This window comes from Elephas maximus, chromosome 11, assembly GCF_024166365.1.
Source record: "Elephas maximus indicus isolate mEleMax1 chromosome 11, mEleMax1 primary haplotype, whole genome shotgun sequence".
NCBI lineage: Eukaryota > Metazoa > Chordata > Mammalia > Proboscidea > Elephantidae > Elephas > Elephas maximus.
The window spans coordinates 56757749-56770134 of NC_064829.1; the positions used below are offsets into that span (position 1 = coordinate 56757749).

The window sequence follows — 12386 nt, forward strand, 5'->3', positions numbered from 1 at the left end:
CATTGACAGAGGCCAGGGACCAGGTCTTATTTCCTTTATTAAGGTATACCTTGCACTTAGCGGCAGAGCCTAGAAACATACAGAAGACCAAACAATATTTATCAAGGAAACGACTGATTGAATGAATGTCAAGAAATTAAGATTCAGAAAAGTTAATATTATGTGTAACACTTGCATATTTTGTATTATATATAATCATACCAGGGTGATCCTTGTCTCCCCAACTAAAGTATAAGCTTCTAGAAGACATGTGGTCTAATGGGTAGTTTGAATCCTAGTTCTGGCACTAATTAGCTAACTGGGCAGCTTATTTTACCCCTTTGAGCCTCAGTTTCCTCATCTGCAAAGTGGGACCAATGATTCATATCTCAAGAGCGTATGTGGGTGGCACAGAGTACATGGTCTCTAAATGTTCTGTCCCTTTCCCGCTCGCCCTTCCCCTCTCTTGTTTACCTCCCGGGACTGACACAGAACAGGACAAGCCTCCAGGCTTTTGCCCATTTGTCCATCCTCCTTCAAAGCTCTGCCTCAATGTCATCTCTTTTTTGGCTAAGCCTTCCTTGACCTTTCTGACCCCCAAAGAGCCTTTTCTCAAGTCTCAAAGCAGCTCTTCCGGCAGTCTGTGGAGGATTTCCTATTTGCTACCTTAGTTTTGTTTACTGCTTTGTGCATCTCATCCACCTGACTTTGCTGGATTCTCCTTGGTGGTGGTGCCAGGCCTGAGTCCCATCTGTACCTCCCTGCAGGGCTATGAAGGTGCCCCATGGGAACTGAATCTACCAGTTTCATTAAGCTCTGGAACCCAAGTTGTTGGCCACAGGGCCCATGTGGCACCAGTGCCCACAGATCTGTGTCAGGAGCCCTGGACTCTGCTGCTGCCTACCATGTGACCTTGGGGAGCTCACCTTGCCCTCTTGCCTCAGTCCCTCACCTGTAAAATAAGAATGATGATAGTGGTGGGCGCTGACTTAAACATTGCTTAGACTCAAGTGTGGTAGTTTGGGAGAGCTGAGGAAACAGTCCCATGTACAGTGCCCAGAGAGAGGAGCACAGGCCCACCCAGGTCTTTTTTGGAAGGGTGGGTTTCTTTTCCTGGTCTGCCCAGTCTGGGTCTTAAGGGACAAGGGTGGCACTAGGCTACTTTCTGGTGCTGGGAACCTAGCCAGAGAAGGTTTTTGAATCCCTAAGCCCCAGGAGGACTCAGCTGGTGAAGGCAGGGGGAGAGAGGAGTGGAACTGAAGCTGAAACCTGGCAGGGCCTCCAATCCCACTCCCCCTTCCTTCCACAAAGTCTATCTGATCTGGAGAAAACTGATTATTTCTACCACTTCCTTGACATTTTCAACATTCCTCAATTTAGAGGCACTGGAAGAGGTATATCAACGCAGCTGCCTCCAGCACAGAGTACCTACCAGGTGCTAAAAGAGAAGGCAGCGCCCCCTGTCAACCCCACCGGCGCAGCCCAATCGGGGACCACAGAAGGCCCGGGAGCCCTCACCACCCCAGGCACAAAGAAAACTGCACGGGCACGCGACTCTCCGCGCGGGTGAGGGGTGGGGGAAGGGCTCTTTGCAGAGTCCTTTCCAGGTCAGCCAGACGACCGCTCTGCGCCTCTGCAGGGAACCCGGCGCTCCGGAGGGCCGGCCTGGGTGGGTCCCTGTCCCAGGCTCCACGAGGCCGCCTCCAGAGGTCCCCGAAACCCTGGCTTGACCCGACGGCCCGGGAGATTTCGCCGCTCCACTCACCCCCAAGTGGGAGCTCAGCTTTGACCACGGTCGGAGCCCGGGGACCCCGATGGGACCCCATCCGGCTCTGGAACTATTTCTGCCAATTCCCCTGCCCTGGCTCCGGAACTCGGCTTCTACAATCAGTTGCCCTTTTGAATTCCCACCCCCACCCTCCCATACCCCTCCCCCCGCCCCAAGTTTTGCATCTGGCCCTAAGGAGGACCAAACCTTTTTAGGGGACCAAACCTTTTTAGGGAGAAGCAATTTAAACTAACAAGGTACAGGTGCAACAACCTTTCGGCGTCCCTTTTACACTCTTTTCGCTCCCCCCACCCCAAAAAAAGCCTGCCCACGCGAGCCGACTGCAACGGGAAAGGACTGGAGGTGCTTTCTTCGGAGTTTAACACGCTTCTTGCCCTTTCCTTGGGAGGTCACTGGTACACGCCCCTGCATTCGCTCAGAGACCTCTAGCCTCGACTCCCCAGCACGCTTGGTGCAGGGAGCCAAGACAGGTTTTAAACTGCAGACACACCACGCACGCCGGATGAGCGCGGTCCGGAGTCGCCCCGCGGCCCCCGATGCGCCACCCGGAGCCCGAGGGTCCCCATGGAGTAGAGCCTAAGCGCCTGTTCCGCTCCGGGTGTGGGATGCTGCCACCGGGCACCCCCCAAACTCTCCCGGATACCCGGAAAGGCTTTTTTCCCAGCCCCCTTGCGCTCCCCGAAGCGGTTCAAAACCCCGTTCCCGGCCGAGCCCGCCGCAGACCCACCTGGCTGCCCCGCGGACGCCGCGCTCTTGCCGGGCCGTGTCCTGCGCGTCTCCAGGGTCCCGGGACGGGAGTCCACGCGGCCGAGCTGCTCGAAGGAGCCTGCCGCAGCCGGCGGGCGGGCGGGCGTCATTGATGCGCGCTGGGCGAGTTAAGCCATTCCAGGAGTGGTTTCGCGTGCACTCCCACCCCTCCCTCCAACCAGAAGTATTTGGCAGGCAGCCCCTGGCGTCCACCTGTACTGTGAAGCGCGGGACAAGGACCAATCTCACCAGCCGCGCTTTAGGCTTCACTTTATAACACGGAAATTAAGCTCTTTTGAAAAGGAAAAGCAGAAATGAAAGCAACAGTGGTGGTGGATTTTTTCCCCTCTTTTCTCCTGGGTGTCTCTCTTTTCTTTTTCCCCCTTCTAATATTTCATAAAATGCTTTACACCACTTATCTCAAATCAGAGGCGGCTTTTTTTTTTTTATTATTATTGTTTTTTTTTTCAGTTCTGCGTGTCTGTCTTTTATTTTTAGAGGCAATTTTATTTCCATTTGCCTGAAACCTGAGCCCAACAAAATTACTAGAATTATATGTTTTTCTCCTTAAAGGGTCGTAAGTGTAACTTAACCAAATCAAACACTGCACAGCAATCATTCACGTGGCAAATAAAAAGGGGGACGTGCAGGAAGTGAGCACAGAACTGCCCATGGCTTCCTCCACTGGACTGCCCAGGAGGCCTGGCCAGGTAGGGTGCTGAGGCCTGAGGTTGGGCTTTCGAGTTCCCACAAGTACCCACTGACATGCCCGCCCCAATACAGACACACATCACACAGGCTCTCCTTTGCTTTGTCTTGACTTTAAGACTGACTCAGAAATGCCAACCAGAGATTCCAACAGTCCACATTTGGGGTGGGCCAATCACCAGTCACAGAGGGGTGTGGCAAGAGCTCCCCTTCCAGAGCTGTTCCTTACAGCCACACTCCAAACCTTTGTGAACACTGCCAGCCAAGAGGTTCCTGCCCTCTTTCCCTTGGAGCTGTCCCGTCACCTGGGGAAATTACCATTAACTCCTTGGTACCTCTGCTGACTGGTCTAAACACTGACAAAGGAGCCAGAGGAGTGGTGCTTCCCTGCTGACCAGCTGCCCCATATGCCACTGAGAATCAGCACAAAGCAAATGAGACCAGTGAGGTACCCAGGCAGCCATAGCCTCTGTCACTGTCCTGGGAGCAGGCCATGAGCCATTTGCTTTTCCTCAGCCTTAAAGCACCCTGAAGCCTAAGGTAAATTCCCAAGGTCCCTCAGTTCACAAAGGGCCAAGGACTGGGATGTGGTTTGCAGAGGTCCTGGAAGTTCTTCCAGACTACGAATGTCTCCTCCTGAATGCAGGTGCCACCTGCCTGAAGTTCCCTGTTAGTGATTCTCTCCTCTGTGAGACACATCCTGCTGAGAGCCTGTCCCACACAGACAGGCAAAGGGCTTTAGGAAGGAGGAAGGGTCTCTCTGAAATGGTGAATACCCATGGTAGGGGGGCTGTGGTGGGAGGATCAAGTATGGCAGCATAAGAGGAAAGAGGTGATGGGACAGGTTGGGGGGGTTGCTAACCAGGGAGCCAGGGGCTGACAGGAAGGAGGGGAGGTGCTTAACCAGGGTGGGTGGACAGTTTTCCACGGTTTGATGACTCCAGGCGTTTTATCAAAAACCACATACCCATGGAACACCCAAGCCAAAGAACGAAAAATCCAATCCCTTTGTCCACAAAGTCACTAATTAAACATCCAGTCAAGCATAACTCCACACTCCACTCCCAAATTGGGGCAGGTAAAGGTGCCAACCTGTGACCTGGATGGAGTACCAACCCAGGGGTGTTGGTTGTGCACCCATAAGGGGTTTGCTCAACAGCCTGGGTGGAGGTGGGATGGGGTGAGGTGGGGTGCTGCCCTTGGAGCATCATGACTTGTGGGGGAGATTAGGCACAAGTGGACGGGACAGTGTGGGGCAAGGTGTATGTAGCATGGCTCAGGTCTGTTAAGGAACAGGAGGCTAATTCTGCAGAGCAGACAAGGAGCTTGTGACCCAGAGCAGTTAGTAAGATGGGGCTTGTCTGGAGAGGGCTCAGGAGGAGGCTGACCAGGTAGGCTGGGACATTTGTATTGCTGTGAGCAGGAGGGTGGGTCAGGTGGGGGGCACAGCAGATGAAGGTAGGGGTGGGGGTGCAGCCACTGGGAAGGGGGCAGCCTGCCTGGTTCAGAGGATCCTCCCAGTGGGCAAAACATCAGGTGGGATCTATGTGGTGGAGCCAGTTTATGGATGCAGCTTCCAGTGAAAGGAGAGGTTGCAGGGCAGGGCCTGCTTTGGAGAGGAAGGAGGACTGGAGAACCTCTTCCAGACTCAGCTGGATGTGGGCAGAGGGCGTTGGGGGAAGGGGAGCTGAGCAGGGTGCGGTGTCCAGTCCAGCCTGCCCCCAGGCAGACTCAAAAGAGGGCCTGGGTAGGCCAGTGGGTGATGCCAGGGCCAATATTATTGCAGCCAAGAGCCTGGGGGAAGCTGGCCACCATCCAGCCCACTACTGGGTCCTGCAGTGGACAGTGAATGTCACTCCTCCCTCCCCCTTAATCACTGTGTGTGCCCTGTTGGGACACGCCCTTTGGAAACATCCCAGGGCAGAAAGTGGGGAGTCCTGCCCTCACGTTCCCTCTAGCTTTGCCTCCCTGTTCTTAGTCCTCAGTGCCAGCTGCCTCCAGAAAACAGAAATATAAAGCAGCCTCAGAGCTGTGGGGTGGGGTGGAGTGGGGAGAAGGGATGGGTAAGTCTCCCAAAGCCACTCACAGATGGGGCTCTGGGCAGACCAGACTCTAGGTCTGTTATTGTGCATTTCCTTTTGGGCTGTGGTTCCCTCCTAGGCTCACTTTGGCCCCCTCCCTCTTACTCACCCTTCTGCTTCCTAACACCCTCACCCCTGCCCCACCTTCCCGGTCAGCTCAGTTGGAGCACATGGAAACAGGCTGGCTTTACAGGCGACTAGCCTTTCACATCTGGCTCTAAATCCAGCAAGTCACTAGTGTTCCAGTGAGGATGAAGGCTCCTGCTCTGACCATCAAGCGCGGCTCAGAAGGCTGGACAGAGCCCAATGAGCAAATTTGCTATTGTCTTAACTGGAAACCTTAGTAGCACCTGGTCATCAGCTGTGACATAGGCACACAACGGCTTTTGCACACACATGTACACACATATACAGAGTGCCCACATGCATGTGAGTGCAGAGGTAGATACAGATGGGAACTATGTAGTCTAGAAATAATAACTCATATCTAATGAAGGTCTACTAGGTATCAATCCTCCTTTAATCCTCCCAACACCACCATGAGGTAAGGGCCTATCATTTCCCCCATTTTACTGATAAGGAAATAGGTTCAGAGAGGTCTTACAGCTTGGGTAAGCTCACATTGCTTACTAAATGTTAAGACTGGACATCACACCTAGGTCTCTATGAATCTGATGACCAAGGCTACCCCTGGAGTTCAAGTTCTGGTTCTTTGTCTAGTTCACACAATTGGTTCCCTTAGGGGCAACCTGCCTGTGTCTCAGTTTTACCACCTGCTAAACAGGCTGAACCTGAAAGGGTATTATTATTCAGTAGGAGGCTGGGATGGAGGTGGGACTTTGGTAACACACTGGAGCAGGGCTTCTCAAGACAGTGCACGTAGCACTATGGAACAAGAATTACTCAAGCTGGCAACTCTGAGTCACCCTTGCTGCTTCCCTCTCCTTCCCACCCTCCAATCCCTACCCCTAGCCAATCTACCCATCAATAAACCTATCTCCAGAATAGATCTGTAGCTGCCCTCTCCTTGCCACCTCCCTCAGCACCACCCTAGGCCGTGCCACCATCACCTCTCACCTTGATTTCAGAATGGGTTTCCTAGCTGTTTTCCCTGCTCCCATTCCTTCCACTCAGCACCACGCAGCTGTCCAAGCAACCTTCTTCAAACATGCATCTGGTCATATCACAGGATGCTTAGAATTCAATTCGAAATGTTCACCATAGCCCACAAGGCGCTGCAAAACCCTGCTTCTCCCTCCAAACTCACCCCCTCACTCGCTATGCTCCAGTCACGTGCAGACACACCACGTTCCGTTTCCTCCCCTTTGTGAGACCTTTCTTGGGGGCTTCCTTGGCCTGAAATGTTCTTCTCCTAACTCAGGCATCACAAAAATGTCACCTCCTCAAAGAGGCCTTCGTGACCACCACAGATAAATTAGGACTCCCCTTCCCCCTCCATTATCGATTTCAGACCCCTGATCAAGGCACTCATTGTAACTTTCATTCTTTTATTTAACTGCTTACGTTGATTTATTTTATGTCTTGGCTGTCTCCCAGTAGAATGGAGGCTGCTTAAGAACAGGGACTCTGGGTATCTTTTCACTGCTTGGGGCCTGGTACATGGTAGACACCTTGTAAATATTTGTAGAACAAATGTTTGTTGAGAGAACCTTAGATGTGGGACGCAGGAGGCCCGGGTTCTTGTCTCGGCTGTGTGCCATTGGGCATGTCCCCCCACCTCGCAGTCCCTCAGCTTCTTTCTCTGTACACAGGATGATGGAAGCGGCGGTGACTGAGAGCCCAGCCAGCTTCGATGCTCCAAAATCACGCGTGCCTTCATCTTCTGAGAACTTGAAGATGCCAATAAACAAATAAGGGAATTCTGACCAGAACGCACTTTCTATGGCTTTTAGAAGGCACTGCTTTTGCTTGTCACCCTGGCTGACTTTTTAGACAAACTATCTTGTAAAGACCAAAGCATTCACCCAGCCATGCCTGGAAGGGGTTGGCAAGGCTCGAAAGCCTTGAGCCACTACCGCCCCACAAGCTGCCACACAGTGTGGGAACTTAGGCTCCCCCAGGGAAAGCAGTTAACGTCTCAGAGAGAACCTGCAAAAGACCAGGTCAGGAGCTGATTTCATTTGGGGATTTCCATCCTAACAGCCCTCGCCCCTCCAGTGCATCAGCGCTTCAAGGCCCTGACCTGTCAGAATGATGATGACAACTTCTATGTGCACAGTGCTTTTTCAGTGACATTCTAAGCCCATTTTCTTAGCCTTCCCAACACCTTATAGAGTAGACTGATAAGGAATTATTAGTCTCGCTTTGCAGATGAGGAAACTGAGACTCAGATTAAAAAGTGAATGAGCTCAGGCTCATGCTCTGAGGTGGCAGCCCATGTGGTGCCTGTCCCCGTGGCCAAGATGCCCTGATGGCCTGAGGCTGCAGGAGATACTGCTGAGACTGCGGGGCGGGCGGGGGGGGGGGGCGGGGGGAAGGGAGGGCCAGCTCTCGTCATCTCTCAAATAAAGCTGCTTGTCTAATTGGGAATAAAAAAAAGTGAGTGAGTAGCAGAATGGAGACCTTTGAAATCACTGATGAAAAACTCTAGTGAGATTAATATTCTCTTTAAAATTCATATATGAAATTCCTCCACATTAGAGAAAATGTGTGAAACAGATGGAGCCTCAAGTGACATCCAACCTTGCGCTTCTTAGGTGCTCAAACCCCAAACCAAACTCATTTCCATTGAGTCGATTCTGACTCCTAGTGACCCTACAGGATTATCAGAGAAAGTCACCCATAATCTCACTAAAAAAAGCCAAACCTGTTGCCATGGAGTCCATTTCTGACTCATGGTGACCCCATGTGTTACAGAGTAGAACTGTTCTATAGGGTTTTTTTTGGCTGTAATCTTTACAGAAGCAGATTGGCAGGCCTTTTTCTGTGGTACTGCTGGGTGGGTTCGAACCGCTAATCTTTAGGTTAGTAGTCAGGGACAAACCATTTATGTCACCCAGGGCCCCACCACACTAGGTAGGCAGGCTAATATTTGTAGCATCATGGCAGCCTAGGGCAGTCTCCCTCTCCCTCCTCTCTGTGGAGTGAATGGAACCGTCCATACTGTATTCAACAAAGGCCTCAACTGACATCCAACCTTGTGCTTCTTAACGTGCTCAAACCCATTGCCATCAAGTCCATGCCAACTAATAGCCACCCTACAGGACAGAGCAGATCTACCCCATAAGGTTTCCAAGGCTGTCACCCATTGCCATCAAAGCCATGCCAACTCATAGCCACCCTACAGGACAGAGCAGATCTACCCCATAAGGTTTCCAAGGCTGTAATCTTTACGGAAGCAGACTGCCATATCTTTCTCCCACAGAACAGCTGGTGGGTTTGAACAGCTGACCTATCAATTAGCAGCTGTGCGCTTAACCACTGCACCACCAGGGCTCCTCCCTGAGGTGCTCAAATGTTTAATTAAATTTTCAAGAAAACTGAGAAGACTCAACCAGCTGGGGCACCAGGAAGATGGTGGGGCTTCCAACTGAGATTCCCCATGGGAGGGGACATGCCAGCCTCTTCCTTTGTGGCCCCTGGAGCTTCTGTCTGATGACAAAACAAGACCTCACTATTCTGAAGTCCACTGTTTGTACTATTCCCACCAGTGGACTTCAGGCAATCACACGGCCCTATCACTTTGATCCACGGATCAGATTTCACTGATATGTATTCAAGCACGATTTGAAATAACAATTCATTGCTGCTTTGCATAAAGATCAGAGGAGCCACAAATTGAATCGAAGCTACACTGTAACAGCCTTTTGTATGATTACAAAATTTATCCAAATCCATTAGCTGCCAATGCTACACACATTTCTGCCACTGTTTTAGCGGGGCAGACCCAGTCATTCTGTCATAGCATAGATAGATAGATTCCACTTAAATATCCTGGACATGACATTGTTATTGTTAGCTGCTGTTGAATCTGCCTCTGACCCATGGTGAGCCCATGCACAATGGAACAAAATGCTGCCTGTCCTGCACCATCCCCATGATCTGTTAAAGACTGGACCGTTGTGATCCATAGAGTTTTCATTGGTTGGCTTTTGGAAGTAGATTGCCAGGCCTTTCTTCCATGTCCATTTTATTCTGGAAGCTCTGCCGACATCTGTTCAGCATCATAACAACACACAAGTGTCCAATGACAGGTGGGTGGTGGCTATGCACGAGGTCCACTGGCTGGGAACTGAACTTGTGTCTCCCATATGGAAGGTGAGAATTCTACCACTGAGCCACCAGTACCCCCGACCCAGTCGTTCTGAACCTATTGGCAGTTTGCCAAAATCAATCGCACTCATCCACTTCCTAAAACACACACCAGTGATTTGGAGAACCAAATTCTTTGGCCAACTGGCCTTGGCTGCCCATCCTGTGGGAGCAGGATGGCAAGGTGTTGTAGCCCCAGGGGGGCAGGCCAGGTACCCAGAAGCTGCCTCCCACTCCTCAGGTATGCTGGGGAGACAAGCTGATGCTTGTCTGGGGTCTGGGGAGCCTCACAGGGGAGGTGCTAGCTGAGCACTGGTGCTGGGATTGTTCTCTCCAGGGGAAAATACCCAAGCCAGCTGGGCAAAGGGAAGGGCTCTGTGCCTGCTGGCTGCATGGCGGGCAGGGCAGAAGCAGGATCCCAGCCTCTGCTTGCAGCCTCAGGGCCCCAGGGCTAACAGGGCCTCGCCCTCCTCCAGATTGCATCAGTGATACAGTCAGCACCCATGGCAGGAGGAGGTGAGGGTGCCAGGAGCCTATAAAGCCTGGGTGGGCTCTGGGCATAACACAGGGGGACTGGGGCTGTCACCATCAGAGCAGGCACCCCTGGGAGTCCACAGAGGAGTGGGGCTCGGCTAAAGCCCTGCCAAGTAGGGCAGTGGTGGGAAAGGCAGTGACTCTATGAGCCAGGAGAGGCAGATATCCATCCATCCAACAATCCAACCATCCATCCATCCACCCATCCACCATCCACCCACTCTTCTTTCTTCCTCCTTACTTTCCCCCTTCTTTTCTCCCCATTTTCCTTTCTTCCATCCCTCCCTTCCTCTCCCCTTTTTTCTTCTCCTTTTCCTCTCTCCTTCCTTCCCTCCCCTTTCCTCTCCCTGCCTCTCATTCACAGTTAGGCCCTGGCTGCCTATTCTGTGCCCTGTACTACTCTACGCTTTGGATACAAAGTGGTGAACAAAGCAACATGGTCTTGGGCCTCCTGGAGCTGACCTTCTAGGAGAGAAAAGACAACAATAAGCAGATAAACATCTGCCGTGTGGTCAAGCAGGTGAAGCCACACCACCACTGCTCAGCTTCGTCCTATGGAAAGCACTTTGGACTTCCCCAGCACTCAGAGGGACAAAGCAAGCATTCTAGCTCCTACGGACAGGAAATGGGCTGAGGGTGGGAGGTGACTTGCCCAAGGTCACACTGGGAGTGGCAGGGGAATGCCCATCTCCTGACTCCCTGCCTAGTGCTCCTTTAGGGTCCCATCACTGTGCCTCTTCCTCTAGTAGGGCCACCTAGACTTACCTCCAACATAAGGGAGAGGGTTTAACTGCAAAACCAAAAAAACAAACCCACTGCCATCGAGTCGATTCCAACTCATAGCAACCCTCTAGTACAGAGTAGAGCTGCCCCCATAGAGTTTCCAAGGAGCGCCTGGTGGATTTGAACTGCCGACCCTTTGGTTAGCAGCCGTAGCACTTAACCACTACGCCACCAGGGTTTCCAACGGTGTGCTTAGGGAGGGTTTTTTTTTTTTTTTTTAATGGGCATTTATACACAGAAAAGTAAGAAAAGATGAACTAAGACCTTCAACCTAGACAAACAACCAATTCATTTAATATTAAATGAATACCTACTATGTGCTAGACAAGACCCTGTGGGCCTAGGCAGCCTGGGAAGCTAAGCCCCATTTATGCTGGCTGCAGATTCTGGCCTTGACTCAAGTTCCCCTTGGTGAACATGGAGAAAGTTGGCCTGTCCCTCCCAAGTCCCTGCAAATCTGTGAGGGCTCCACTCCCGAGCAGGTTATTGGAAGTCTTTGGTCATAACAAATATTCCCTGGGTGTCCACTTTTCCCTTCACTAGTGTCTGCTCTGGTGGTGCAGTGGCTAAGAGCTACAGCTGCTAACCAAAAGGCTGGCAGTTCAAATCTACCAACTGCTCCTTGGAAACCCTATGGGGCAGTTCTACTCTGTCCTATAAGGTGGCTATGAGTCAGAACTGACTCAGTGGCAATGGGTTTGGTTTGGTTAGCATTTTGCCCAGGAGGGAGGAAGGATGGTGACAGGGATGCAGAAGGTGGGGGCAGGCCTCTGTGTGTGTATATGTGTGCATGAGTGTGTGTCCATGTGTATGAGTGTGTGTTCATGAGTATGTGTGCAAGTGTGTGTACATGAGTATGTGTGTGAGTAGGTGTGCATGAGTGTGTGTGCTTGTGAGTATGCCTGTGTATGTGTGTGTGTGCCTGTGTGTGTGAGTGCCTGTGTGTGTGAGTGCCTGTGTATATGTGTGAGTACCTGTGGATGTGCGTGAGTGTGTGTGTGCACACATGGACGTGTAATATGTATGGGGGCATGGTGAGTAGAAGGACGCACAGCTGGGCAGGGCGGCTGATTGCTGGATGGGAAGGGGTGTGCACCAGCAGCTTCTCCACTGTACTAAACATCACACTGGGCTCTGACACTCTTGCATAAAAGCATCTGGCTCCAACTAGCTCAAGTGTAACTAAGCAGAAGTTGGCATCACCCCAAACACTGGTCAGCCGTGCCACTGTCAGGGGTTAATGAGCCGCCCATGGTCCCCGCCCCCCCCCCACCAGGGGCAAGACAAACCATCTAGGGAGGGCAGGTCAGCACAGTGACCTGCGCCACACTACGAGGTCAGTGTGGCTGGGGCCTTCTCACTGAGGCCAGCCAATTTCCACAAGGCCAAGGATAGGCTTGCAGGATAGACAGGGAAACAGGGTAGAACTGCATGGCCACTACCAGATCAAAGCAATGCTGGCCCTGGCCTCCTCCAAGGACCACATCAAAGAA

The 12386-nt window shown here is 51.9% G+C and overlaps 1 protein-coding gene across 13 annotated transcripts in view; it reads right to left on the reverse strand.

The window, feature by feature from the left end:
• Positions 1–12386, reverse strand: part of ZBTB7C (zinc finger and BTB domain containing 7C) — a 401190-nt gene that overhangs the window by 108469 nt on the left and 280335 nt on the right. For 2 of the 13 annotated variants that reach the window (XM_049902317.1, XM_049902318.1), the window contains exon 1: positions 2496–2746. The exons of the other annotated variants lie outside the window; for them this stretch is intronic. The gene's annotated coding sequence lies outside the window, so the exon portion shown is untranslated. Of the gene's footprint in view, positions 1–2495; positions 2747–12386 lie in introns of those variants that run through there. 13 annotated transcript variants of the gene reach the window in all.